Source organism: Artibeus jamaicensis, unplaced genomic scaffold (assembly GCF_021234435.1).
Source record: "Artibeus jamaicensis isolate MK-2021 breed Jamaican fruit bat unplaced genomic scaffold, CSHL_Jam_final contig_65, whole genome shotgun sequence".
Lineage (NCBI taxonomy): Eukaryota > Metazoa > Chordata > Mammalia > Chiroptera > Phyllostomidae > Artibeus > Artibeus jamaicensis.
Window position 1 is genome coordinate 176,752 of NW_026521913.1, and position 9,164 is coordinate 185,915.

General features: G+C 37.3%; 1 pseudogene; it reads left to right on the forward strand.

Annotated features, from left to right (window-relative positions):
• The first annotated feature begins 8,422 nt into the window (after window positions 1-8,422).
• On the forward strand, window positions 8,423-8,502 carry LOC119038254 (uncharacterized; annotated as a pseudogene).
• Window positions 8,503-9,164: the final 662 nt, after the last annotated feature.

Here is a 9,164-nt window from a genome sequence, read left to right on the forward strand (position 1 = left end):
AACTACACAGCACTGAAGAAAGAAATCAGGGAAGACACAAACAAATGGAAACATATATCGTGTTCATGGATTGGAAGAATTAACATCATCAAAATGTCCATACTACCCAAAGCAATATACAGATTCAATGCAATACCTATTAAAGTACCAATGGCGTATTTCACAGACATAGAACAAACACTTCAAAAATTTATATGGAATCGAGCCCGAATAGCAGCTGCTCTTTTGAGAAAGAAGAACAAAGTAGGAGGGATGACAATACCTGATATCAAACTGTATTACAAAGCCACTGTAATCAAAACAGCTTGGTACTGGCATAAAAACAGGCACATAGACCAATGGGACAGAACAGAGAGCCCAGAAATCAACCCAACCCTCTACAGTCAATTAATATTCGACAAAGGGGGCAGTAACATAAAATTGAGTAAAGATAGCCTCTTCAACAAATGGTGTTGGGAAAACTGGACAGCTACGTGTAAAAAAAAAATGAAACTTGAGCACCATTTTACACCATACACCAAAATAAATTCAAAGTGGATAAAAGACTTAAATATAAGCCATGACACCATTAAAGTCCTAGAGGAGAACATTGGCAAGAAAATCTCAGATATTCCACGCAGCAACATTTTTACGGATATGTGCCCTAGAGCAAGAAATATAAAGGAAAGAATAAACAAATGGGATCTCATCAAAATAAAAAGCTTCTGTATGGCTAAAGAAAACAGTATTAAATTAAAAAGACAACCAACTGTATGGGAAAACATATTTGCCAATGATACCTCAGACAAAGGTTTAATCTCCAAAATATACAAAGAACTTACACGACTCCACTCTAGGAAGACATCGAACCCAATTAAAAAATGGGAAAAGGACTTGAGCAGACACTTCTCTAAAGAGGACATACAGAATATCCAGAGACACATGAAGAGATGCTCAATATCGTTAGCTATCAGAGAGATGCAAATTAAAACCACAATGAGATACCACTTTACACCAGTCAGGATGGCTAGAATAGACAAAGCAACAAACAACAAATGTTGGAGAGGGTGTGGGGAAAAGGGGACCTTAGTTCACTGTTGGTGGGATTGCAGACTGGTACAACCATTATGGAAAACAGTATGGAATTTTCTCAGAAAAATAAAAATTGACCTGCCTTTTGACCCAGCAATTCCACTGCTAGGATTATACCCCAAGAATCCTAAAACATCAATTTCAAAGAACCTATGCACCACAATGTTCATAGCAGCACAATTTACAATAGCCAAGAGTTGGAAGCAACCTAGGTGCCCATCAGTAAATGAATGGATCAAAAAATTGTGGTACATATACACCATGGAATTCTATGCAGCAGAGAGAAAGAAGGAGCTACTACCTTTTGCAACAACATGGATGGAACTGGAAAGCATTATGCTGAGTGAAATAGGCCAGGCATTGAAGGACAAATACCATATGATCTCACCTTTGACAGGAAGCTAAAGAATAAAACAAACAAGCAAACAGAATAAAAACAAAGACGCTGAAATAGAGAACAAGTGGGCAGCGACCAGAGGGGAGAGGGAAGGGAACTTAAAGGGAAAAAGGGGGAGGGATTTTGAGGAACAAGTATGAAAGACACAGAGATGAGGACTGGGGGGGGGGGGGAAATGGGAGGGAGGGGGGAGACCGGGCGGGGGGGTACGGTGGGATGGGAGAAATAGACAAAAAAACTGTACTTGAAAAGTAACTAAATAAAATAATATTTAAAAAAATAAATAAATAAATAAATAAATAATAAATAAATAAAATAAAAAGCTTCAGCACAGCTGAAGAAAACAGTACTAAAATAAAAAGAGAATCCACCATATGAGAAAACATATTTGCTGATAATACCTCAGACAAGGATTTAATCCCCAAAATATATAAAGAACTTACATGACTCCACTCTAAGAAGTCATGCAACCCAATTAAAAAATGAGCAAAGGACTTGAACAGACACTTCTCTAAGAAGAAGGATCAGAGGCACTGAAAAGATGCTCAATATCACTAGCTATTAGAGAGATGCAAATTAAAACCACAACTAAAACCACAACGATATACCACTTCACAGCAGTCAGAATGGCCATCAAAAACAAAGCAACAAACAAGTGTTGGAGAGGATGGATCTGCCTTTTGACCCAGCAATTCCACTGCTAGGATTATATCTCAAGAACCCTGAAACACCAATCCAAAAGAACCTATGCACCCCAATGTTCATAGCAGCACAATTTACAATAGCCAAGTGCTGGAAGCAACCTAGGTTCCCATCAGTAAATGAATGGATCCAAAAAGTATGGTACATTTACACAATGGAATTCTATGCAGCAGAAAGAAAGGAGCTCCCACTTTTTGCAACAGAATGGATGGAATTGGAAAGCATTATGCTAAGCGAAATAAGCCAAGTGGTGAAAGACAAATACCATATGATCTCACCTTTAACAGGAATCTAATCAACAAAACAAACAAGCAAAACATAACCAAAGACACTGAAATTGAGAACAGGTTGACAGTGACCAGAGGGGAGAGGGAAGGGAATTTCAGGGGTAAAGGGGAAGGGTTTACAAGAACAAATATGAAGGACAACTAGGGGAGGTGGAAATGGAGGTGGGGAGGGATGGATGAATGGGATAGGATGGGAGTAAAAGAAAGAAAACTGTACTTGAAGAACAATTAAAATAAAAAAGATTTAAATATTAAAAAATTGTTGGTATTTAGTTTGGTCATTACCAGTTCCCCTATCATATTATTTTCTTGAGAGAATTTTGTTAACTTCCTCCTAGACCTGAACTATGAGGTGCTTGAGGTAGAATGCATTTGAGTTATTCAGACCTAATACATTTTTGCCAGTGCAAAAGGGCATATGGCCCCAGGCTAAGAGTAAAGACTTTTTTTTAACATGTGAAAATAAATTGTAATGGAACTGTCTTATGACCCAAGGTTTCCACTTCTGAGAATATATCTGAAGAAACCCAAAACCCCGATTCAAAATAACATATACACCCCTATGTTCATTTCAGCATTATTTACAATAGCCAAGATTGGAAATAGCCCAGGTGCCCATCAAGAGATGAAGGAATAGATGTGGAATCTAATTAACAAAACAAACAAACAAGCAAAATACAACCAGAGACACTGAAATAAAGAACAAACTGACAATAACCAGAGAGAAGTGGGGAGAGTGATAATAGGGGAAGGGCCATCAAAGGACATGTATAAAGGACACATTGACAAAGCCAAAGGGGCTGGATTCAAGGGTGGGAGGTGGGGAATGGGAGAGCAAGCCATGTGGTAGGTTGAAAACGGAGACAACTGTATTGGAATAATAATAAAAAAGAGAAATGAGTGAATAAAAAAGCTGTGTACATTTACAAAATGGAATGTTACTTGGTCATAAAACAAAACAAAACAAGAGCTTACCTTTTGTGACAGCATGGGTGGACCTGGAGAACATTATGTTAAGGGAAGTAAGCCAGTCATGGAAAGACAAATGCCATTTGATTTCACTTATATGTGGAATCTAATGAACAAAATAAACTACCATACAAAACAGAAACAGACTCATAGATACAGAGAACAGAATGACAGCTACTAGAAGTGAGGGGGGGTTGGGAGGTTGGTTTAAAAAGGTAAAGGGTAAAGAAAAAAATCCCACAGACACAGACAACAGTATGGTGATTACCAAAGGGAAGAGGGGTAGAGGAGGTAGAAGAAAATAAAGCCTCAGTAAATGGTGTAGGAGACTTGACCTGGGGTGGTGAATACACATACAATAGACAGATGATGTATTATAGAATTGTACACTTGAAATTTATATATAATTTTATTAACCAATATCACCTCATTAAGTTCAATAAAAAGTATATAAAGAAATGAATTGATTATAAAATTTAAAATAATATTCTAATTGCAGTTTTAATTTGAATTTCTATTATTATGAGTTAGATGGGCTTGCTATTTAACAGCCATTTGTATTTCTTTTTTTCTAAAATATCTGTTTGCATCCATTGTCATTTATCTGTTGTGGTATTGATATGTTGCTTAATCAATTTTCATGAACCTTTAGATGTTCAGGTAGTACATTGAAAATAAATTGCAATTTGTTTTTATTTATAATTTGTCTTTTGACTTTATCATACAGAATTTTTACCACAGGAATTTTGTAAAAATTTATGTAGTTAATATTTATAGCTGTTGGCTTCAGGGGTCAGGCTTTGAAAGTGTTTTTCATATCAAGCTTATTTTTAAAAAGTGCTTTCTTCTAATTATGTCATTTCAGTTTTCATGTAGAAACCTTTGATTATTTCAGAATGCATTTTGGTATTAGATATGAGAGACAGATTAAACTTATTGTTTTTCAACATATCTGTTCTGGAATCCTAGTGCTACTATAAGTGATTCACATTTTTCATTTTCTTATATACAAATCCCAATGTGTATTTTAAAATATTTCTGGACATTCTCATCTGCTCCAGAGATCTTTCTGCACTTTATTATTTTTTTTAATAAAGCATACTGTACAAAGGAAGTTTTGGTTCTAGTGTCATTTGAGTCCCCCACGTCTGAGGCATCATCCAACAGCTGGTGCCTAATCCCCTTTGCTCCCAGGGAGAGTATGAGGGACCCTGTAGGAATCTGCTGCATTGGGAATCCCCCACAGACAACCCCCCATGCTGCACTCTGATGGCTGTTTTCGTGCTTCTGACCATCTTCCTGGGCAGCTAAGACTGAAACACAGGGATCTGTCAGTGGGGGCATATGCAGGCTACGCTCACACATTTGGAATGAGGAGATTCCCTTTGAAGGGACAGGTGAGCAGTCAGTTTAGAATGATTGTGAGGCACTTGTAAGGGAAATGAATAGCCTATCACTGTTTTTGCCAAAGTGGTTACACAGATGCAAAATTACAGTTTGGGCTGGTGACATACTCACATGTAGGCACAGGATATCTTGGGAGTCCTCTAAACTTCTCCCTACGCAGGAACCATGACATCTCTAAAGCCATTCCAGGACTAAAATGTCAGCTGGCACATACGTGTCCCTGAGTACTCAGCACCAAAGATGATAACTGCGCTAAAAACAGTAGTGTACCACTCTGACCCTTCTTCCCATAGATCCAAATGAGGGAAAGAAGATATAAAGAATTTTCCCTGACATACTACTTTCCTGTTACTGTTTACATATCTTGCATGATTCTATGTTGTGTGTAGCTTCTTTAAAATTTTTCTGGATTGTTTATTCACTTGCTTAAACCTTTTTGAATGCACAGGCATACATACTATAACTTGTTCTAAAAATTAAAATAAAAAATAACAAAGTCAGTTACCTAGATCCCAGTCTCCAACAACTGTAAACAGGCAGGAAAGACCAGCTTGTTTCATATATATATATATATATATATATATATATATATATATATATATATATATATTTTTTTTTTTTTTAAATTGTTGTTCAAGTACAGTTTTTTGCCTTTTACTCCCATTCCAGCCCAAACCCCCAGGCCTCCCCACCTCCCTCCCTTTTCCGCCCCTCTTGTTTTTGTCCATGTGTCCTTTATACTTGTTCCTGTAAATCCTTCCCCCTGAAATTCTCTCCCCTTTCCCTTCTGGTCACTGTCAGCCTGTTCTCTATTTCTGTGTCTTTGTTTACATTAATGGTAGAAGATTAACCCTCCTGTTAATCACTTCCATGATAGCATCAGTCTTCAGCATTGTCTCAGCGACCAGAGACTCCACTCAGAGCTACCCAAAGTGTTGCAGATTTGGCACAGGCATAAAGGGACCTTCAGGGCTCATGAGCAGAAAGGGTCCACACTCCTTCTAGTGAGTCTAGATGGACCTCCATCTCAGGGGTGGCTACAGCAGCAGAAGCTTCCATTAAAATCAAAATTAACTATGGAGAAAAAGAAAAGTTTCTTCCTTCTTCATTTTTAAAGCAGAGTGGTATATTTTTTACTGGGCTCAGGAACTTGCACTTCTCCTGTGACTGCAAGAGAGGAAGTTCAGCCCAGGGTTTTCTGGGAAAGAAGGAAGAGAGTGATGGGAGAGGCTAGATATAGTTATCACTGCTTAAACATACTCAGTCAATTCTCAGCCCTAACAATATCAGCTTTTTCATCTCTGACAACCATTCACACTGAACTAATAACTCTTATAGAGGTTATATACATGTTAATAAAGATGTAAGGGGTGTCATTGGGCATCTGAAATAAAAGTGGTAGAGGATAAAAGAGGAAACAGCAACTTGGAACCTGAAGATACATGTTCCTCGTGATCTTTATGTAGACACATGCATGTGGGAATCCCCTACAAATGTGCACCTTTTCTCCACTCAGTATCTCAGATAATTAAGATATGATTAAATTGAAGAGTGTTTTCTTCAGTTAACATTAATTCCCTTTCAGAAGTCTGGTGCTGTCATATCTTCCTTTCTTTTATTGAATCAGAGGAGAAATATCCTTTCTTGGAAAGATAAATAAAAACTTTTAAAGATAATATCAAGACATCATATATATCTACTAACACATTAGATCTTATAGATTATGACTAATAGAAAAAATAATCAAGGTTAGCATAGAAACAGGAAGGCTACAAAAGTTATATATAATTTTATACACATATAATTATATATAATTTATATGTAATTATAGATATACATATGTGTATATATATATGTGCATGTGTGTGTATATATATATATATATATATATATATATATATAGTCCAGCAAAAGTAATGCTTGCTTGAGTATGATTGGTAGAGTAATAATATGAGTGTAATAATTTATGGTTTTAATTTGAACATTTCACCTAAAATGTCATATGGTGTACTTGAGTATTGTTGTAGACCACTCTGCCTGGTTCTAGGAATTATATCTCAACCCCTTGTGTCTCAGGGCAAGAGATGACCTTTGGAATTTGAGCCACAGGAGACAAAGCTTGTCTCTGGTAGCAAACACTGCCTCAGTTTCCTCTCCCTGCCCCCAAAACTTGGTCAGAAGTCAATGATGGGTAAGACCCCTCACAGCAGGGGGCAACCTAAGCCAGACTCGATCACTTGGGAGGCCTTCATGGAAGGACTCAGGGGGATTGCAACAAAGTGGGAGCAATGGACTCTTGCCCCCTAGCTTTGACATAGCCCAAGTTCCCATGTCCTCTGGGAGAAGTGCTTCCTGGCTCTAATCCCCTTAAGCCTGAATACCTGATGGGGAGAGGTACAGCTCCTTGCCTTGCTAGAGTGTGTCCTGGGGAAAAATCTGGCATCACAAAGACTTCCTGAGCTGCTAAGAGTGCTTTCATTCACATGTTAAGGGTTCGAGCAGGAAACCCTAAAACTCTGTTCCTGACAGACTCTGACTCAGACTAAGCCCTCAGATTTTTTGAAATGTTATCTACTGTTTGATCCTTGCCACCCTGTATTCTTGTGTATTACAACCCAATAAAAGCTCTTGGAGAAAGGGGCTCAAGGCCTTTTTCCCCTGAGAAACTGGCCACTGCTCATGGCCTTTTTCCTCTTGGAAAATGGCCACTTCTCCTCCCCAAGCAGATCACATCATGTCTCAGTCATATTTACTCTCATCCGTGGCAGCTGGGGGGACTTGCAAGGAAAGTAGCCCCCACAGAGTATGATATTGTTATGTTACAGAATTACATGCTTATGATTTTATAATAAAAGATTTTGTAATAAAAAGAGGCATTATTTGTGCCAGACCTTGTGTATGTATATATATAAAACTATACACATACACACATTTTGCTTTTGATTACTGATCTCTCTTTTAAGTATCACATCTCGAAACTTTGAAAGGTCAAGATATAGTAATGGGAACAAAATTTCTCCTCTTGCCTGCAACAACCAAAAAGAAAAACTATGTAAGATTTATGGAACAATAGTTTTCAGGACACTAGACATCAGGTAATGAAGGACAATGATCCCTTAGAGATGGAAAATAAATAAAATATGCTTTAAAATAGCTTCAGCATCCTGCCTTGAGGGAGTTTCCACCAATGGCATAATAACAGAAACAAGGTATAGGCCAGCAGACTCCCTGAGTTTAGAAAATGGAGTTGAGTGTCCAGGAAAAGTAAGGCAAGGAAACAGATCTGCACAGAGAGAGAACTTCAGAGATCTGCAGAGGGTCCCACATGACTGTTTAGCAAATTATTGATCAACACATGCTTTAATTTCCTGAAACCAGGGAAAGGAGAATTCAAAAGGACTAGAGGGAAAAATATTCAGGGCTAGGAATAGTTCCCTTCCCATCAATCAAACTGGAAAATATCTTAATTCATAAGGGCATTCAGGATTGTGCTGAGGAGGGTTTCACTTCAGTAGTGAAGAAAAACCAACCTCTCTGGTCTTGCCTAACAAATTCTAAACTAAAAAAAAGAGCTCAAGAAAATGTATAGAGCTTTGCACAGTGGCAGTATTGTAGCCAATGAGGTTTATCCAAGGTGCAATTACTGCTAATTGAAAGAAAATTTGGAAAGATAAAATATATCCAGCACCAACAAGGTAAACTTCACATTGCCTTTCATTCAATAAAAGATTACCACACAAGGAGAGATCCAGGAAAATACTATTTATAATAAGAAGAAAAATCAATCAATTGAAAGTTATCCAATAGCAAATAAAGACATCGAAGCAATTATATTATTATAATTGTATTTCATATGATCAGCAGGTAAGTAGAGACATGGAAGATAACCAAAAATATCTCAGTTCAACTTCTAAAGATAAAACCACAATGTCTGAAATGAAAAGTATACTGAATAGGACTGCTATATTAGATCTTGAAGAACAAAAGATTAATAAATTTGAACACATAGCAATGGAAACTATCTGAAATCAAACAAAGAAAAAGTGAAACTGATGTTCCATCACCTTTTCCAGATTATATTGTTTAGAAGCAAGTAAAAAGCTCCTCCCCACTTATGGGGAAGGCATTCAACAAGGGCATGGCAATGGGGATTGCCCTGAGTGTGTCCATCACATTAATTAAAGGAAAAAATAAACTGAAGTGACATTATTGATATGAGATAAAATAAATTTCAGAGCAAAGAATATTATCACAGATAAAGATGGTCAGTTCATAACAATGGAAGGATCAATTCATCAGGAAGGCATAACAGCCCAGGCTGGTATGGCTCA